Below are 21,788 nucleotides of genomic sequence, written 5' to 3' on the forward strand. Positions count from 1 at the left end.
AGATTTAGACTTCTAGCATTGAGTAGTATTACCATCAGTTTTTGCTTGCCTATTCCTGTTAATGTGGTGAATTTGTCATTTGAAGCTTGCCTAAAAAAGGCACTATAGGGGTGGCAAGACCCTTAGCCAGTATCCAGAATCCCAGGTGCGACAGGTGCAGGCCATCTCTGGCAAATCATCGTGGTCTGTCGACCATGTCGTCCAAGGCAGACCGATACTGGATCCCTTAGAATGACACCAGAAGCTTAGCCAATTGTTGAAGTCAATCATTTTGTCCTTGTACTGCGGTATCATTCTGGATGATGGCAGGATGCTACTCAGGGCTAGGGTCATACCTGCCTGGGCTACAAGATCGGACAGCTCTTCCATGTCTCTTTACATGTAGTCCAGGGAGGTATGTCTCAGGTCATTCACACCAACATGGACAATGACATATGTCATATTTGTACTTGTGAAGTGACCTGAGTGCGTGGGTTATGTGGCTGATCCTGGCATCCGACACGCAGCTGACAGTAACCTTCTCCTTGTTTAGCCTGGTGAGTGGGACATCATTGAGCCTGACTATAGAGTTACCTTTGACTAGTGTGTTGGGTACGTTGTTTTGCCTTATGGGTTGTGGTTTATTGGCACACTGAGTCTGTGAGCTATGTGCCACTTGGGTTGTGTTGGGGGGGTAGAGGTTGCTTGGGTTTCTGCTTTGGAGGTCTCTGTTGCTTGAGCAGATTATTATTGAGAGCCTCTGTGAATGTTTTTTTGTTTCTGTGTGTGGATTTTGGTGGTGTAGGTTTAGTGGGACTATGTGATGAGTGTGGTGTGGTGCAAGTGTTTACCTTCTCCTCTTGACTGTCAAGTTCAGTCTTGGTTGGAGAGAGCTTTGCCTCCACTTTGACTAGGATAAGTGAATCTCTCACAGGTTGCGGTGTTGGGTGGTAGGAGGAGATGGTTGTCTCTGTACATGAGGCATTTGCTACATTGCCCCAAGATGCCCAGATTCATCAGATAGACAGGAGAGAACACTGGGAGCTGACCCTTGGACATACCTGAATAAAAAAACTACTTTCCTCTAGACAAGTGAGGAAATTGAGTATAAGAGCTGTTTTTCTCTAAGCAAGTGAGGAAAGTAAGTACAAAAACTGTTTTGCTCTAGGTAAAGAGGAAGGTTGAGTGCTGTAGTAATTTGTAGCTTATTTAGTGCTAACAACAAGTTCTGAACAAGTACTGAGCACGAATAAGCAAATTCAAGTGCTAAAACTAAGAATCTGTACCTGGATCTTGTGGTAGATAGGCTACCTAGTGCTTACCACTCCTACTCATAAGCTAGAATGCTTCCCTCCAACACAAAAAGGCTTGGAGGGCTCAGAAGCTTACAAACAGTCCTGGATACAGTAAATCTGTATCTGGACTAGACTAGTTACAGGAAAGGGGGGGGGGACAAGTGCAAACATGGGCGTTTAAACCAGAAGGTTGAAAGAGATGGAAAAACTGCCCAAACGGCCAGTAAACTACAATTTCTGGGATAGAAACCACTCATGGTAGATAGGCTACCTAGTGCTTACCACTCCCACTGATAAGCTAGAAGGCTTCCTTCCAACACAGAAAGGCTTTAGGGGCTCAGAAGTTTACAAACAGTCCTGGTCACAGCAAATCTGTATCTGGACTTCACTAGTTACAGAAAAGGCAGGAAACAAGCTTAGAAAAAAAATTGTGTTTTTTTTTTTGGAAAGTGGAAAGGGAGAAAGGAGAAACAGAAGATAATTCAAAATTAAGGACCTAAGTGACTTGCCCGTCACAAATGTTCTGTCTCTATTAGGTATAATGAACTAGTGACACTAGACTGGAATAGAGCTGAGATAGAACTGAACAAATGGGACTGGTAGGAGTGTCTGAAGTCAAAATATGATCTCACTGTACTTGGTTGAGTGGGCAAATGAGATAGACCCAGGAAGAGTGTTCAAACACAAATTTACAAGAGGGGCAGGCAATTCCAAAGCCACCAAGATTAATACCAGGACAAGAACAGGGAGGGCGAGCGGGAAAATAACTGCAAAGACAAAGAGAGACCACAGTATTCTATGAAACTATTCAATAGAAAAATAAATAACTACAGAGAGACACAAACAACAATAGTCAATGAAACAATTAAATAGACCAAAAAATAAAATGCAGTACAATCTTTAACACTGCAAGTTTGTACTTAACTTGGCTGGTAATGCAGTTGATTGTAGGTATGTAGCAGAAGCCAAACAACTCAGATATTGAGCAGTAAACATATCATACCAGGTTAAGGTCTTTAGATCGAGTAACCAGTGTACCACTTGACTTGTGAATATGCAGCATTTCCAATAAAGCAGGTTAGAGATTGCTGTATATGCAAGGCAGAGATCATCTCTAAGTAGTCTGTATGAAACAGAATAAAATGGCATTGATTTTAGACGATCCACATAGGACATATGCTGAAGACCTTGAATTTTCCTTGTCAGAAACCTTTATGGTCTGTCTCTAATTGCTCAGAAAGGTACATACCAAAAGGGACATTGTATTCAATTACTGGCCTGATGAAGGAAGAGTACAGTGAGGTTATAACTTCTTTTTTTCTGGAGGCAGTGCCCTTACTTATGATGTGAGCAATATAGAATGCCTATCTTACCACTGCGGAGACATGGTGATCAGAGTTAAGGTTGCTCTCAACTTGTGTGCCCAGGTCTCTCACCACTAAGTGCATACTTAGGGTGTTGCTATTGATGTGGTAGTTAGCAGGAATATCGTTGTTACCGAAAGGGATGATAATACATTTTTTTGCACTGAGTTTAAGGCCATGACTTTGGCACCAATCATTTGTTTGTGTAACCCTCCTGTAGGATGTTGACATTGTTTGGAGATTCTATGACCGCTCTCAGTTTGCAGTCATCAGCAAACTTTGTCAGCCACAGACCTTTAGTTTTTGCTTGTACTTCGGAGAAATAGATTCCAAACAGTAGAGGTCCCAGGAGTGATCCTTGTGGAACATCACTGGTTACAGGTCTGTTGTTGGTGGTGGATTCCCCTATTTTGGCTATATGGGTTCTATCAGTGAGCTAGTTAGCATCCCATCTAACAATACAAGGATTGATACCTAGCTGGGTGAGTTTGTCAATGATGCCTGACTGGGAGATAGTGTCAAAACCCTTGGCTAAGTCTAGATAGGCTATATGCACAGATTTCTCCTCGCCCAGGGCCTTGATGACTGTCTTGAAGAAGTCCACCAGGTTTAGCAGGCATAATCTCCTTTTGACAAATCCAAACTGAGTAGGGTCAAATGTTTGGAGACTACCTATGTCTTCGTTGATAAGGTCCATGATGATTCACTCCATGGACTTGCAGATAAGGCAAGTCAGGCTAATAGGTCTATAGTTCCAGGGTCAGTGGAAGCACCACCTTTGTGCAAGGGGATAATGGTGGCCATTTTCCATTCAGCTAGGATGAAGCTGGTGCTTAGATTATGACTGAAGAGAGTACCCAATGGTGTTGCTAATTCTTGTTGGAGCCCATGTAGGGCACAACCTGAAGATGTTATGAAGTCCCACAGATGCTGTGTTTTTGGCCTTAGAGAGGGCATTTATGACTTTCTCTTTAGAGATGCAAGGTAGGGACAGATGGTAGGGATGTCATGGGCCACATGTGGCGGGGACAGGGGAGTGAAGTTTTCACAGAACCTGTTGGCTAACAGGTTTGCGATGTCCACAGGCTCAGTATATGTGGTATCATTAACTATGCAAATCTAAGGTGTGAGTAACCCCCTCATTAGCAGTCTGCTGAGAAGGGGAAAAAAGTGGGCAAATTAATAGACTGCTTAAGAGATAACTCATTACCCACCTTGGGCATAAAAGAAGGTTAGTATGAGGAGACACCCTGTCCCTATGAAAAACTATAAAAGGAGGTACAGCCATAAGGCCCTCTAGCTTAGACACCCTTCTAGCTGAAGTAAGGACCAAAAGAAGAACAGTCTTCCAAGTGCAATGCTGTAAGGATGCTGAAGCTGCAGGCTCTAAAGGAGCCTAAATCAATTTTTCAAGAACAAACTTAAGGTCCCAGGAAGGAGGAATAGGCTTCCTGGGAGGCCTAATATGACAGACACCTTTAAGGAATTGTTTGACTTCATATCTAGAAGCCAAAGGAGGAGTCAAAGATAGGCAAACAGAAATAGCTGAACGTGGGCTTTAACTGAAAAGTATGCCAACCCAGCATTGAGCAGTTCACACAAATAAGAGAGAACCAAAGGAGCTTCCACAGAAAGTGGATCCAGGTTACAAGCAAGACACCAAACAGGAAATCTCTTCCATTTGGATAAATAAGATTTCTTGGTAGTGGGTTTCCTGATCTCCTGCAGAACCCGAGGCATGTCCTCAGAAAAAAGGTGCCTAAAAGGGATCAAAACCCTATCACCCACAGGGTCAGTTTAAAAGTGGACAAGAGGAGATGGTTGAGAACCACCTTGTGTTGTGCGAGTAGGTCACCCTGTGAGGTAAATTGTAGCGATTCCCCTTGGCTAAGTGCAGAAGAAGAGGGATTTTATGCTGTCTGGGCCAAAAGGGAGTCACCATCAAGATTTTGGGAGAGTCGTTCTATCTTGAACAGAACCCTCAGTATGAGTGGAAGGGGAGAGAAGGCATAAAGAAACATCCCCTTCCAAGAGAAAGAGAGGGAGTCCACCTTCCAAGCCAGAGCACATGAGACTCTGGTGCAAAAGAGTGGAAGTTACCTTTTCAGAGGGGAGGCAAAAAGATCTTGCCTTCCTGAGGAGTACCCCACTGGTGGATGTCCTGAAACACATCTCTCTCAAGCATCTATTTGAAGTCTGTGTTATAGACCTGATCAGAGATTCTGCCACAATGTTTTGTTCTGAAGGAGTATAAACAGTCTGCAGAGCTACCTGATTCTGGACAGCCAGATCCCAAGCCTGAAGACCTAGTCTGCACAAGAGATGAGACCATGTCCCCCCTTGCTTGTTGATGTACCATGTCACTGTGGTATTGTTAGTAAAGATTTTGAAGAGCCTTAGAAGGAATAGAGAATAGAAGGTCTGAAGAGCCAGAAGAAGAGCCCTCATCTCTTTGATGTTATGGTCTTTCTGAGGAAGGGACTAAACACCCTAAACTTTGAGGGCCGAAAGAAGCTCCCCACCCCACATCTAAGGCATCTGAAAAGAGTTCCTGAGAAGGAAGTGGAATATGAAAAGAAAGCCACAGGTTGAGGGACAGTTGATGAATCCACCATCGGTATGTAAGAAGATGAATTGGAAAGTCCAAATGATGAGAATTTTGAAACCAGACTGGCTTTAGGAACCACTGTAGCTTTCTCATGTGAAGCCTGGCTAGAGGAAGCACAACAAAGGTGGAAGCCATGTACACCAGAGCCTTTAGAAATTTCCTAGCTATAACTGAGACCAGAGGAAGAAGGGATTGAAAAAAATGCATTCAGAGTTAAAGTCTTGAGAGGTTGCAGGGATGCCAGCACAGGAATGGTGTGGAGCCTGCGCCCAAAAAAACATAAAACTGAGAAGGAGTCAGTAAGGATTTTTGGAAATTCACTGTAAACCCAAGGGTTTGCAAGAGGCAAATAGCATAATGAAGATGCTGAAGCAAAGTCTCTGGAGAGGAAGCCTGAATGTGCAGGTCATCCATAGGTTCATAGTTTCATAGGTGTTTACTAGGCTAACGACCACAAGGGCCTTTTTAAGCCTAGCCATCCATCCCAAATCTCTGACAAGTTCTGATACCCTTGGTAAGTGTAAGCATAGGTCTGGGAGATGAACCATTTACAGGTTACCCGTGTCCATTAGAGACATAGGTGCCAAACCAGGGATGAATTTTTGGTTTACCATCCAATTGTCCAAGTTGCACCTGAATTGAGTTAGGGAGGAACTCTGGTTCACGTGGATGGGGAGCCTGTTCCATAGAAGGGATAGTCTCTGGGATATATACCTGTTTGTCCATCAGGTCTTATTTATATCACAGATAAGGAAAAAAAATATGTATTCCCCTCATCCTGCAAAAAGCAATCACAGGAGCGAGGCATTTGGGAGGACCTTTGGAGCAGTAGCAAGGCCAATGGGCAAAGCAGAGAACTAAAAATCCAAGGAAGAAACAGAGAAATGTAAAGATTTCCTGAAATGGGGGTGAATAGGAATATGGAAATAGGCATCCTTGAGATCCTGAAAGACTAGGAAAGCCTGAGGTAGAAGAAGCAGAAACAAGGTTTGAAGGGACAGCATTTGAAAGGCCGGAACCTTTTAAAAGGTGTTGACCTGGAAAAGATCCAGAATGGGTCTTCAAGTGCATTCTTTCCTGGGAACCAGAAACATTTTTGAACAAAACCCCTTCCCCTTTTGGGGAGAAGAAACTGCTTGGATGGTGCCTTGAGACAAAAGGATCTGAAGCACATCCGGAAAAAAAGGCATCTCTTCCTGAGGAGGTTGAGGAATGCCCAGAAAAAGAGGAAGGGATTTCCAAACCATGTTATACCCCTGGCAAATAATGGCTAGAACCCAAGAATCCTGGGGGATCTTTAAGCAATTGTGAAGGGACAGGGAAAGATGAAGAGATAGAGGAACTTGCATTAGGAGGGAGGAAAGAAGATAGTCAGACAGAACCTAGCTTTTCTAGAAAAGAAGGTGTCTGAGCTGTAGGGGTCTGAGTAGACTTGGCAGGAGACCCATTTTACCTTTGGGAAGAGGGCAAGACTGTCTATGTACAAAGGCAGAATTGATAGGATAATCCCTCTGAAATTTGGGAACAAGGGAAGCAAAAATATGTTTTAGTTCCTGCATACCCTTATGTTTCTCCTTAATAGACTTAAAAAGCTCAGCCACTGCAGAACCAAAGAAATTTTTGTTGTCAAGAGGAGCATCCATCAATTTGGTCTTAATATCATCAGACAGAGGCTGAAGGTGAAGCCAGGAATAACACATTAACACAGAACCAAAGGCAGCAGCTCTAGAAGAGGCATCAGCTGTGTCATAACTACAGTTAATGGAATGGTGAGCCACTTGAGAAGAGGACCCCAACAAACAGACGGCTGAAGCCTTCCACTCAGAAGTTGGAAAGTCTGAAATAACTTGAAAAGCCTGAGAGAGAAGGGCTAAAACATACCTGGTCATATGGGACTGGTAATTCAAAGCCTTAAAGCCCAGAATAGCAGCAATGTGCACCTTTTTACCCAATCTTTCCATAGTTCTGCTGTCCTTGTCAGAGGGATGCAGTTTAGCAGAATGCAAAAGCTTGGAAGTCTTATCAGAAAAAAACAGAAATAACAGAGGGTTCAGTAGAGGGACTCTTGTAAAGAAATTTACAGCCATCTGGCACCTTATAAAAGGAGGAGGGGGTGGGAATCAGGAGCCTGAGAAGCTGCTGAAAATGTGTCCAATAAAGCAGCAAGAACAGGAGGAACAGCATAAGGCTTAGGAGACTCCAATTGGAGGAGTTCATAATACCTCTTTTGACCATCAAAAACCTGGGTGCAGTCCCACTTAAAAAATTCCATCATACAAGAGATAGTATCTCCAAAGAAAATCTCCTCAAAAGGAGAGTCTGGACTGATAGAGTCCTCATCCTCCGAACCATAATGCAATGAAGAGGAATCTGGGAGGAATAGGCCGAAGACTGTTCATCAGAGTCTAAGTCCTTATTGGAAGAGTCCTGCTCCCTGGGCCTCTTAAGAGGAGTAGAGGAACAAGGTGGGCTAGGAAAAGAGACTCCTTGAGGGGGCTTCAAAGCCATGAAAGAATTAAATAAGCCCTGTGTAAAATCCTGCCCTTCATACTGAGGATCCTTAGGAGCAGGGGGAAATATGCTTTGTCATGTGCTTCTTCTTTAATGGCATCTCTGCCCTAAACATCTTAGCACATTTGGACCCCTGCCGACACTCAGTCAACATAGCGGGAATTTCCTCCCTAGCAAGAATCTGCAGAACACCCCTCGATTTCTTGGATATTGTCAGCTGTGGTTCTCCTTGAACATCCAAAATGGACACCTACAGAGCCATCAAGGATGTGCAAGAAGTCGGATCCATGCCAGCCTCTTAAACGGTCGCATCAGAGGAATCTGATGGACAGACTGGGTGATCCTCTGGGCTTTCACCAGCCTCAACAGAGATGTCTGGGGGAGGCAGTAGAATCTGACCTAACTTTTTTGGCCTTTTTCTTAGCAGACGACTAACCCCCATGCCAGGACAATTCTGCCATTGTGCCCTGCGCCAATAACATAAGACATTGGTTTTCTAGGTAGATGGTTAAGGAGGAGAGACAACTACAGAGTTTTAGGGACAAACACCTGACAAATAGGGTATGGTGTATGGTCATGAGAGGCACCTAAGCAAAACAAACACTGCTTATGACAGTCCTTAAGGGGATCTGTCTTCCACACTGGCATTTTCCCTTTTCTGGATGGCATGTAACCTTACAACAAAAAGTAAATGGAAAGATAATAAGAAAAAAACCCAAATGTGGCACTTATCTGAAACATACTGGTAACCCGCAGACAAAGGAGCATTCAGACTGATGAACGAAGATGGCATTCTGACTGGCAGCAAAGAAGTTCTGAGGAAGGTACATCTGTACATCGCCTTTATGCCCTACGCTGTGAGTTGGGGAGCATATGAGTGACATATGATGTCCCTATTACAACCTAAAGCTTTGGTATACTGACCAGATGTCAGGCTACCCTTGGCAGGGGATCCCTAGTGTAATGAATACTGCAACAGTGATATGGAAGGACCTCATAAATAGTCAGGAATCTGGGAACTCGTGTAGATAGTAACCTAGCCATTGATCAACATGTGTCCAGTGTAGTAAGAAAGTACTTCTGTGTTGCTAAACTTATAAGCAAGGGCGTGTCATTTAGGTACAGAGAGGTCATCATGCAACTAAACTCAGCCCTCATCAGACCCATCATAGAGTATAATGCCCCCTTCAGTATGTACCTGATCAGACACATGCAGCAACTGGAACTTCCACAAAGATTCCTTACAAAAAAAAATAAGGAGTAAACAGAATGTCCTACCCTGATCTCCTCAAAGTCCTGTCTCTTTACTTTGTGTCATACAGACTTCTGAGAAGAGCCTGTCACATAAGGCATCCCTGAACTCTGTTTTAATTAACCTTCTGCACATCTGCAAAACAAATATCAATAAACTACTAGATTAAAAGCCCTTCATTTTGTTTACGACATGTTGAGTCAGAAATGTTTCTCAACGAATTCCTATTCTCTGAAACAGGTTCCCCATGTATGTGAAGTAGAGTTCCTCCTATCTTTATTTAAGAGCAACTTTGACCAATGGATGGGTAATCAGAAATTTAACTCTGGTCTGGTGCCAACGTCTCTTATGGACAGAGGCAGTCAGTATATCACCCCTATATAAGTTAATTTTGTGGGTATTTTGGGCTGCACAGCTAGGCTTATAAGGGTTCTAGTGGTCATTAGCCTAGTGTACCCCTATGAGTCTCCTTGGTCCCATGTACTTAGAAACAGTGGACCTACTGACCAGCTTTATCTTGCATCACTAGTTCAAGAACTTGTAAAGATCTAACTTCCAGACAAAGAATCACTCTTTAATAGACATAATTATTACCAACTCCCCTAACTTCTTGACCACAATCTAAGTACTCCCACCTTCATTAGCAACCACTGCATCCTGACTTTCAACATTAATCCTCTCATGAAAAAATTGCCCCATCCCACCTCCTTCTAACAAAAAAAAAAAAAACAGCCCTTCATAGTGATCTTTTTAATATCAGTTGGTCAAACATTATCTCAATTCCAGACCCCGTCTTGCTAACCACATTTACTGTTTTCCAGTTACACTTACAAAACAAATACTTCCTCAAAAAAATCAAGATTCCACAAAGCTAACTAAACAGTAGACCACATAAGAACTATGATCCTTATTCAAACTAAGAGATGAAGCCTGGAAAAATAACTCATAGCCTTAACAAAGAGAAAGATTCACGACTCTAAGAAACTTAGCCAAGCAAGTGATCAGGAAGCATAGGTTCATCCATCTAGTCTCCTACCAAAAAAAAAAATCATTCCTTAACAAACTTACACATTTCTGAAAAATCATAAACCAAATTATTGGGCGAGCCCCCACTGCATCCCTCTCAGGAAATTACACTATGCATCCTCCTCTGGTCTCCTCTCAAATAATGATTTTCTCAATGAAGTCACCTTCTACCCACCATTTGCCACATCTCCCACTGAATATCATCCCCCTCACCTACCCCCATATACCCTGCAATTCTATTTTAAATCCTTATAAAGAAATTAAATCAAAATTCTACTTAACAAGATCCCCCTGCCTTATCAGTTGGTTCCATTGGTATCTACTCATGATACCTTTGCATTTGAAAAGACTTCTTCATACCCCCCACTCAAATTCTTTGCAGTAAATGACTTGCCCACAGCATCATGCCACCTCTGTGGAAATTAACATAATTCAAACCCTTCCAAAAATATAAATAAGTCATCATCCACAGATGATTTTTCCCCATCTCAGTTTTGCCCACCCATGGAAAAATATTTGAAAAGTTAATTTACTTCTAGCTCTCCGACTATCCTCTCTCCCAAATAGCACTACTTTTATCTTGGTTGGAGCACTCAAACTGCACTAAACTTCTGTAATGGAAACCCTGCATGGGTTATTTTTATTGACCTTACCAAATCTCACTTATCATAGTAGGTATCAGCATCCAAGCACTCCAGTGGTTTAAGGGCTTCACTGTCAAAACAGGTAGCTCATTGTCTGCCTCAGCTCCTCTAAACTTAGCAATGCTCCAAGGATCAGTCCTGTCACTTTTCGCTTTTCATTATTCATTATCACAGTCTCAGTTGACATCATCCATCATTGTCATCAAGATCAACCTCCTTTTTCAAAATTTTCTATATGGGTCAGGGTGTCGTGTCAACTGTTGCCACCTCTCTCATTTCAAAGTCATTCTCCTACATTCTTCAACAGTTGTGCATGGCTGTCACCGGTCTTGTCTCATAATCCATCCATCACTTGGTTGTATTTCCTCATTTCCAATTGCATTCTTCCTGTCTGTCTCAAATCTTCTAAACCAAATCATCTGCTTTACTGCACACATGTTGGAACCATCGTAATCGGTTCTCTTTTACCTTCTCTGCACTTAGAGCTAATTTGGTTTCTGCTCTGATATTATTTCTTCGGTAACAAAGTGTACATCCTTCCACTCATGTCAGGCAATTCATCTCCGTAACCTTTAGCTTTCTCAGCTACTCTGCTTTCTTTGCCCAAGTTTCTGTGCCATACAAAAGTTCTGGTTGCATCACTGTTTTGTACACCTTACTTTTCAGTTTCTTTGGGATTCGTCTGTCATACACTACTCCTGACACTCCGTGCCATTTAGCTACAGCACCTCTGATTCTTACTTTAGCCTCCTCATTTAGATTTCCCTTTCCTGTTACTTCCTCCTGCCATACACTTGAAGTTTCTAACATGTTCTACTATTTTCTTTTTTTATCTCAATTTTCAACTTCTGATTTACCAATTTGCAGCCATGGCAATATCTTGTTTCCCAACTGACCTACCTGAGTTACCCATGTATTCTGATGACATTGTTATCAGTAGATCTCACCATTCCCACTCTAACATCAAAAAACAACTTCAAGAAGACATAGCACAGCTATCAAACTGGCTAACTCGGCAAAAGCTACTCTTAAACAGAAAAAAAGAAACATTTATGATACATGGAACCAAACCCAAGCTATCCAGTGTCCCAAGCAACTAGCAAATCGCTCTAAATAGACTTCAACACAGGGTAAACAAACCAAGAAAAAAAAAATACAAACTGCAGAGGCCCCAGACCATAGTTCTAGCGGAAAAACAATTTTAGAGAAACACTCAGAAGGTGAAAGAAACATTTAATTTTTGTGCTTTTGTTTTAATAAGTGCAAAACTTCATCAGATAAAACAGTGAAAAATCCAAGCCAGTTAAAAAGAAAGCTTATATAACATCCCGAGTCACATGAGAACCAAACTGTTTCACCCAATGAAATTTAAAGCTATACCCCCTATTAAAAGTCTTCACTTAATCTTTTAAATAGCACAATGTCCCATGGTTGTTATTGTTGCACAAGAAATTCAAAGAAGTCCATTTAAGAGAATGAATATAAAAATGGACTATTGAAAGGGGAACATTTTAAATTTTATCCTTTTAGAGCATTAAGTTTTAATAAATAACCAGTGGAGGTGTGACCATTAAGTCTGGGCCAGCTGTTAGCATGCAAGTAAAGTTGCCAAAATAGTTTACATTTTTCTAAGTGCATCTGCCACGGACCTCTACATTCACTTTATGTGACTTTCTCTGTGATCACAGTTTTAAAAGAATGGCCTGCCTGAAGCATCTTTGGCATGTTTTGCCAATGCATTTGTTCCCTTATTGATTCTAATGAGTCCAGTTCTTCTCCAAAATTCTCTTTATGTCTCCGCTGTCCACACTAAATGGCATAATGAAGGCTCCACTATAATAGAAGTTCCTGTGACACGTGGCCATCCTCCCCCTAGCTCTGATGTAGGGGAGAGGGTGAATGTGGCTCCACTGTGGAATGTTGGGAAGCTATGTGTGTTATACTAGACTCATCTTGAAGAATGAGGAGAAAAAAATTTCTCTCATGTTTATTGATGAATTCATACATCAACTCATTGGCCAGACTAGACAGGTAATCTCTGGCCAGGAACATAGACTTGTGTTCATACTCATCCAGGAAATCTTCGAATTGTGATACCGTCTGTGCACCTCTCATGAACTGGCCCTTGACCACTGTATGTTTCTGGTGGAAGGGGTGGGAGCTAGAATAGTGCAAATAAGTGTTAGAAAAAGATTGTTTACAATATATTTTGGATACAGATCTTTTTTGTTGGACATCCTTTGTCAAAGAGATGTCCAAATAAGCAATAGCAATAGTGGAAACGGTTTCAAAGGTAAATTTGAAATAGTTGGTTGTTTAGTTGAGGTACTCGAAAAATTTCCAGAATTGATTTAAGTGTCCTTCCCAAATGAGAAAAATGCCATCCAAAAAGCATTTGTACATTTTACAAAATTCATGTGTTCTGACTTGAAAAGATGTTTTTCTTCCCATTTCAACACGACAATGTTTGCTACAAGTCCACCACATTCAGCTCCCATAGCAACTCCTGTGGATTGTAAAAAAAATACTCATTGTCGAAAATGAAATAATTATTCTTTAAGATGATCTCTAATAATGTTTCAAAGGTGTTAATATTATCTTGTTGGATGTCCTTACCATGCAATTATTCCATAAACCATTGGAAACCAACGCCATGGAGTATAGCATTATAAAGATCCTTCACATCCATGCTACAAAAATGCAAAAATGAAGTTGTCATTATACTCCAGAGAGTTAATTTTACTAAAGAAATCCCATGAGTCCTTACAAATGTGATCTTCTTGTGTGATTAAATACTTTAATTTTTTAGTCCAGGTATTTTGCACAAGGGTGTGTAATCGACCCTTTGGTGTCAACAGTGGGCCGCATGGGCTTTTTTGGATGCACTTGTGAATTTTTAGAACCCCAAAAATCACAGGTATAATGGGGGACTGTGCATTCAAAACATTATATTCCTGTATATCAATCTTCTGGTCAATAAATAAACCCTTGAGGGTATCCATTTACCTTAGAGGGCTTTTGTCTTATTTCACAAAGACATGCATCTGGAGCATTTCTCCCCGGGCCTCCGCTGAAAATTGGCTTCGTTCCAGGTCAGACTTTCCCGGTAAACAAATGTTACATAAATAAATAAATTTCTGTTTGTTTTGGTCAAAGCCCGTTTAAGTTAGAGGGCTTTGTTGCTTCCCCTTCTCTTGTGTGTTTCCCTTTTTTCTCTATAGCTTCCGTGAAAAACTGAGGGGCTACCAGCCCAGCCAGATAGAATTTTGTAAATAATTCTATGTCATTGTAAATATTAATATGATCCACAAGCTTATTTGACAAATGTAAGAAAACTGTGTTATGTGTTGAGCTTCAAAAATGCTGGAAGAAAGCTGATAAGTAAAGAATTTTATGACTGTGTGATCTCAAGCTAGGAGACATGATATCTGCAGCTGGAAATTCTTTCTATTGTCCTAGGACAGAGATAATTACTAGGTTTCACATGTAAAGTGTCTATTGCTGTGGCTTCCTGACAGATGCAGATTACAAATAAATGTTAAATTTTAAGTTCTGTGAGCCTGGGAAACTTGAGCAGAAGTGTCCAGAATGATGTAATCTGAAATGACTCAGCAGTAATGTGTATTATCAATTTAAGACTTTCTCAGAGAGAAAGATTTTGCATTTTGTATTTGAGTCTGAACCTGAACACATCAGCTCACCAGCACTTTGCTTTGCTCTGTAAGTAAGATATTTAGAACAGTGGTTTTGCTTAGAGATGGATAGAAATAGTAAGATTAGTCTAGCTGTTTTCTATATTTATGTGAGACTATCCTACAATGTTGTTTTAAAGTATTTCCTGTGATTTTTGAACTCTTTAATGTCATTGTGTTGAGTTAACAAGTATTGTCTTGTGTTTTCATTATTTATTATTAAATATATTTAAACCTTTTAACTGTGGCTGTTTTGTGTAGAGATAATTTAAGCTCTTATAGTACTTGTATTTGGTGATACTATATAAGCCACTCTTAAATAGCCTTAAGTCTCAGTCACACTTGCCAGTTGGATAATAATAACATTGCATAGTAGAATTGGGCACCCTTTGGTAAGGGCCTTTATAGTACCTGATAGTAGTGGTTGGTGGCAGTTGGTACTACTGTATAGTCTGGGCATAAGGGGGCATAGCTGAAAAACCTGTGCCAGCCTTCCCCAGGAGTGTCTGCGTGTTTGTATATAAATCAAATCTCAAAATGTATGTGTGTCAGTTACTTGGGCAGGGACATGAAACACTGGTTGGACAGAGAGGGTGCTGGATGTTGTGGCTTGACCACTCAGCTGAGATCTGAACCCTATAGCTGTGCCAGTGGGGAGTCTTATTGGGGATCTGGAGAGCAAGGGAGAAACCAGCCCCAGACTGACTGTGATCTCTGTGTGCTTTTAAGGAAAATTGTACTTTACTGCGTGTGTGCTTGTTATCTTCCCAATGTGGACGTCCCTCACTGGTGCTAGTGGTGAGGATTGAGGCTCCTTGATTACTGGGCCAGTGCACAGGCATTACAGCTTCACCCTTTTAAGTTACAGGGTGTAGCTTAGCTATATATCTATCTTTAAAAAAAGTTTCTATTCTGTTTTTCTGTTGTGTAGTCATTCTTCAAAATGTCTGGCAAGGAATCAAAACCGATGAGTTTAAAAAAATGTGACAAATGTGGAAAGAAAATCCCCCTGAGTGATAAACACACACTTTGTGTTTATTGCATTGAGCCATCCATCTCCAGGAGTCATGCTCTATTTGTCACGCTTCCAATCTTAGAGCGCTCCTGGAGAGGAAAAACAAATTAATCCTGAAAGGACTTAATAAAACCCTTCTCAGAGGCACTGGAAGAAGGTCCAGGTTCATCCAAATCTGACAAGTCCCCCCCCCCTCTTCTAAGTCTGACAAGTCTGGTAAATCTGGGAAGAGGACTTCCTCTTCCACTTTATTGGAGCCAACACAAAATATTCAAAAATTATCCTCCTCTAATCCAAAGGTTATCGTATTGGACAAAACTTCATCAGCTCTGACAACTTCTAGCTTGGTGCCTGTTGAGTTTGAGTTAACTCATTCACTCCGGAGCAGCTCAGAAAAAGCTGCCTGCTTAATTCCACCATAGGAACAACAGTGCAGCCTGAGCTCATTTTCAGAAAATCCATTTGATTTGTAATACCATACAGAAAGCAAATGTTCATAACTCTTTAACTATAAGAGCTAGACTAAAAATGTAAGCACAAAAGTTGTTAAGCAGACACTGACCTTTCCAACAGTGCAAATATTGATAGTGCATATCAAAGTCATTATTAAATATTTGGCAAGGAATCTTGATATTGTGCATATTTTTTACCTCTTTGGAAAAGCAAAGCACACTATCTTGGTCAATGTACCATGCAGACCCATACAATTTGAATTTAATTTGTTAGTATGAATGTCAGATTTAAAATGGTACCTTAACCATTACTGTGTGATGCTCCTTTCTTGAGATATTCACAGAAATATGATTAATATATTATTTTTCGTACTTGATAAATAACCAAAGTATAATATCTCATCACCTGTAACAGACAGAGCCTACATTTCAGTCTAGAAGTTGTGCACCTGAATGTCTGCTTCAAAATGATGCATCATTTGTGTGATCACCATGCTCCCTTGCAAAGATATGGGCATAATAATGAGAACTATTGAAAATGTATAATTTTCATAATCGTACAAGACTAAACAAACCAATATCTGCACATGTGTACAGTGCACAGACACAGTTCTTTTACCATGTTGTAAGGAGTAACACTGTCTTCAAAATGAGGTATTACTTGGCACACTGGCATGCTCCCTTGCAAAGTTATTTACCAAAATATGAAAAAAAATCATAATTTCCATAACCTAAGTCCGAAACAAACTGTGATATCTGCACATGTGTGCAACATACATGCACAATTCTTTTACCATGTTGGAACCAGCAATACTGTCTTCAAAATGAGGTATTACTTGGCACATTCAGATGCTCCCTTGCAAAGTTATTTCCCAAAATATGAAACAAATCATAATTTCCATAACTTAAGTCTGAAACAAACTTTGACATCTGCACATGTGTACAACATACAGGCAAAATTATTTTACCATGTTGGAACCAGCAATACTGTCTTCAAAATGAGGTATTACTTGGCATATTCGTATGTTCCCTTGCAAAGTTATTTACCAAAATATGAAAAAAAATAATTTCCATAACCTAAGTCCGAAACAAACTTTGATATCTGCACATATGTACAACATACAGGCACCATTATTTTACCGTGTTGGAACTATCAATACCGTCTTCAAAATGAGGTATTACTTGGCACATTCAGATGGTTCCTTGCAAAGTTATTTACCAAATTATGAAAAAAATCATAATCCCCATAACCTGAGTCGTATAAAACTGATATCTGTACATGTGTACAGCATTCAGACCCAGTTGTTTTACCATGTAGACACATATGATTTTAAATATACACATTCTTGGTTTAGACAACATACTGTTGAATGGGTGCATGTAAAGAAAAAAAGTAAGGTAAGGACCGCCACTCCACTAATGAACCTAGGACAGGCATGGGACTTCAGTGGCAGGCAAGACCATCTGATCACTCCGACAGCTGTGCTGGCTACCCACTCAGACAGCTGATACCACAACAGTCAAATTACCTTTTTCAGTGTCAGCAGTCTGCCTTACCTCTGCCTTTTCTCTTTACATGTGTCCATTCAGCAATGGACCTAAGGGATCAAGTTCTGTATTACTAAGCCCTTCCTGTCATCTAACCTCTACACATGCCTGATAAAAGCAGAATAAAAAAAGAAGTATTGCAGAATGGTTACTTACATATTAGATTGTACATGGTAGCACTCTCCTGAAACAGTTGTCCTTTCTCAGCATCTTCACCAGCTCCTTACCACAGTTATTTGCCAATCTCAGAAAAATATATTTTATACAACTCATTTCATAATATAGTTTTACTTACCGTACTGGCCCTACTCGGTCATGGGTGTTTTCCATTCTTCTCACAAGCTGCATCTTACCAATCCTGCATAGCTCTCCTCATGCCTTTGTGGAGGCCAGTCAAGGACAACGCAATGCCCTCCTCAGTTAGGTGAATGCCATCCCTTCGGAACAGGTGAACATCTTCCACGGTGATGCTATTTTGGCCAATTGTAGATCCACCTACCCTGTGCATCAAGCCATGCATGAACCCATTCTGTAAATGTTTGGCCTTGTGCACTGCCCGTTGACTGCTGTTTTTCATATCTGTCGAGGAATTATGTCAGACCACACAAAATGACAACGTGGCCACCGTGACTGCAGGTGTTCATAAATTGCTCTGATTTGAAACTGTAGCCTTCCAAGTGGTTGACTGATGACATTCCCTCCAATGTGCAGCACAAAAATATCAGGCTCAGGGTAGATAGAACACTTCTCTTCCAACAACTGCAGTACTCCGCTCCAATGCATACCTCTTCTTGTAATCCAGTATACCTTCACACTGAATGTGGGGAAGTTCAAGTTGTACTGGTTTTCACTTATGGAAGCATGGCTGGCAGCCCAGTGAATGTAGGAATGGCCACATACTCACACTTTCACTTGTTGTTCTCCTGCTCGTGAAGCCATGTCAGTGTCAGAAGGTGGACGAACCTGCACAGGAAAGAAAATGCAAACAGATTACTGCTTAAGTCTGACAGATGTATTGGAAGACTACACATATATGTATATCATATGCATTACCTGGTTAGCCCATCCAAATCTTCACAGGGGCAGTATTCTTTTCATTAGGTGCATAAGTGGTGATGACGCTGTAGAGGTACATATCACCAAATTACACACAATGACTGACAAGGAGGCACAAAAAGGGCACATGTACTACCCCAGCACAGTTGTGATGTCTATAAGCAACTAAAACCAGGAGATTGTAAATCAATTTATTATCCTTCTCAACTAAAACCAGGAGAAAACATATAGTAAATCAATTTGTTAGAGAATGAATGTATCCCATCTGCTAGTTAATGCGTATGTTAAAGTCTCTTCTATGAAAATTATATGTCAAAAGTCTGTCCTTCTCAACTAAAACCAGGTGAAGACATATAGTAAATCAATTTGTTAGAGATTTAATGTATCCTATCTGCTAGTTGATATGTATGTTAAAGTATCTTCTCTGAAAAGTGTTTGTCAATAATCTGTCCTTAAAACTATGTTTTGTAAAAATGTTCTCTTGGAGCTTTTCTCCCCAGGCCTCCACTGAAAATGGACTTGTAATCCAGTTGGACTCTCCTGGTCAACAAATGTAAAATAAATAAATAAATAAATAAAAAGCAGGGTAAGGACCGCGACTCCATTAATATGCCGAGGCTAGGCATGGGGCTTTAGCTCATGGGCATCTGAAGTGTCCCATACCTGTGCTGGCTGACCTCCTTCAGTGACAGCAGTCTGCCTTATCTCTGCGTTTTCTCTTTACATGTATCCATTCAGCAATGGACCTAAGGAATCAAGGACGGATGTAATTTACTATTTACTGTCCTGACCTACAAACATTTACTGTACCAGGTTGGAAGGAGAGTGAAAGGCCACATTGCAAAGGAAAAAGATGTTTCTTTTTGCAGGTGGCCTTTCGGGGAGGGACTGAAGGCATCATATTGGCACCCATGAAACCATGCATATCCTGGAAAGCAGCCCAGTGGGACTGAGCTTAAGAGTCTGCAAGTTCCCCACTGCTATCCAGGATGATCATAACAGTCATGGTTTCTACGTGTGCTGCCCACTGATGCACACACCATCAGAAGATATATTCTTACCTTAGCTGAAATACTGCATATGTGTAACTGACAAGGGGCTACAGGCAGGGCACATGCAAAGAGAAAAAGCAGGGTAAGGACCGCCACTATAGTAATATGGTGAGGACAGGCATGGGGCTTCAGCTGGTGGGTGTCTGAAGTGTCCCATACCTGTGCTGGCTGCCTACTCAGCCTGCTGTAGCAGCAATGCCTCCCGATTGCATGCATTGCCAGCAATCTGCCTTACCTCTGCCTTTTCCATGTACATGTGTCCTTTCGACAATGGCCAAAAGGAGTGAAAGGAGGGAGCTAATGTAAAGTCCACATTTTGCCTCAGAGATTTGTTACATTTCTTGCAATTGTACAAATGACAGAAAGACACGGGTGTGTGTGTGTGTGGGGGGGGGGGGATTGCAATGACTCCAAGTGGAGAAAAACCCAAGTCTGGCTGGTGCATTCATCAATGTGATAATGACTTCTACTTATGTGAATAACTGTGACAGCTGCTGAGAGTTTTGCCTGAAAACTGATAATGACTGTGTGCTATATTGTAACTGCACTGTGAGAATAACATGCAAAGTTATGCATGCTCAAACACAGGTGATAATTGCTGCACATAACATGTTGAGTAGGCATTTGTTGTATTACCTTGTGCAGCTGTTACGTAACACAGCGTCATTATCATCTATTAGGAGATGGCCATAGTGATTTAGTAAAAACAGTACAACACCTACTCAGTAAAAATAGTATAAGACTTATTACTGAACACTTCCTCCCACCTATGTAACAGAGACTCGTTATCATCAGTAAGGAGAAGACCTGAGTAATTCAGTAAAATAGTATAACACTTAGATATTGAGTCCATCCTCCCACCAAAATTCCACAAATGACTGACAAAGCCAAGAAAAAATCACAAAACATATGGTAGCTCCATGCTTGTAATAGTCAGCTAGTCAGTTGGAAGGCACCTATAAGAAATTAAGTCTAGGGAAATTTGCTATAATTAGTGGCTAACAACATAATGGAACATATGCTATGTCAAATACCAGAAAGAAATAACACAATATTTTCCAGGTCAAAATCATACAGAAGCAGCTAGCTGATCGCTGTGTAAACCAAAGTGCGCCACACAAACTCAAAAGACAAGCCACCCTGGGGGAATCACAGTATCAATTGTTTATAACACAAAATTAAAAAAAAAAATCTCTGCCAAGCATAAGAAGAACAAAGCATACATAGTAAAAGCCCCTGAGTAATGTAAACAAGGAGCTAAGAGGGTTAATTAATCCTTCAAAAGCTACATTTGAAGGAAAAAATTGCTTCTCAGGCAGAGGACAACCACAAAGCTTTCTAAAGCTATGTCTGTAACCTAAGAGGAAATAAACCACAAGGTTCAGAATATACTATAAGTGCCATCACCCACACTGCACCAGAAGAAAGTCAAAAACTAAAAATGATAGTGGGTTGCAAGAAGACCCAGGCTAAAAGGGTGCCCAGTCCTGGTAGGTGCACTGGTGCTAGAACCAGAAATAAATGACAGTGTATAGTTCTCAGAATACAGAAACATCCTTACAGTGGGGCCAGGCCAATACTCAATGTGGGCGTAATAAATGAGGACATAGGCAACCTGCAAACACTGGACACATCACAGTTCAGCTTTGATAACTGGCTTAGTACATCTGAGCCAATGGCCCATTCTCAGTGGAGACCCTAGGAGAAAAGCTCCAGCAAGGCACACACAGAATGGTGACTATATTCACATCTCCAAAGTGGAACAGCTGACCAGTAGTTGAGGATTATGTGATAGCTTTATGCTCCTGAAGGCAAGTCTATTACAGTTCCTACCTTTCTTCACTGTACCACAAGCAGTATCACCTAGACCTTTGCAAGATACAAACAGAAGGTGCTCTCAGGAGAGATCGGTAATATGTCAACAAGTCTATTTATGAGATGCAGATAGCCTTTGCTAATGTTAGCAAAACTTGTCAGAGATTTGTTATGTATGGCTAGGCTTAAAGAGGCCCTTGCGGTCGTTAGCCTAGTAAACACCTGTGAACCACAATTCTGCCCCACAGACTAATCAAACAGTGGTCCTAGAAGGGAACACAGTTGATGTCATAGAGAACATAGGGAACAGAAATTACTGGATGAAATAAAATCACCTTATGTAACACTCAGTTTAATAAAAGTGCACAGGCCTAATAACAGTTATTAATCCAAGCAAAAGGAGAAAAGATGGGCAGACATGAGCAAACTGAAGCACTAGTCAATCAAAAAGCAGAGGAGCAAATGGTCTGCCCTAAAAC

General features: G+C 41.0%; 1 protein-coding gene across 2 annotated transcripts in view; it reads left to right on the top strand.

Annotated features, from left to right (window-relative positions):
- FBXW4 (F-box and WD repeat domain containing 4) overlaps positions 1 to 21,788 on the top strand; it is a 2,126,835-nt gene that overhangs the window by 1,646,829 nt on the left and 458,218 nt on the right. The gene's annotated exons all lie outside the window — the stretch shown is intronic.

This window comes from Protopterus annectens, chromosome 14.part0 (assembly GCF_019279795.1).
Source record: "Protopterus annectens isolate FY-2018-M chromosome 14.part0, PAN1.0, whole genome shotgun sequence".
NCBI classification, from domain to species: Eukaryota; Metazoa; Chordata; order Ceratodontiformes; family Protopteridae; genus Protopterus; species Protopterus annectens.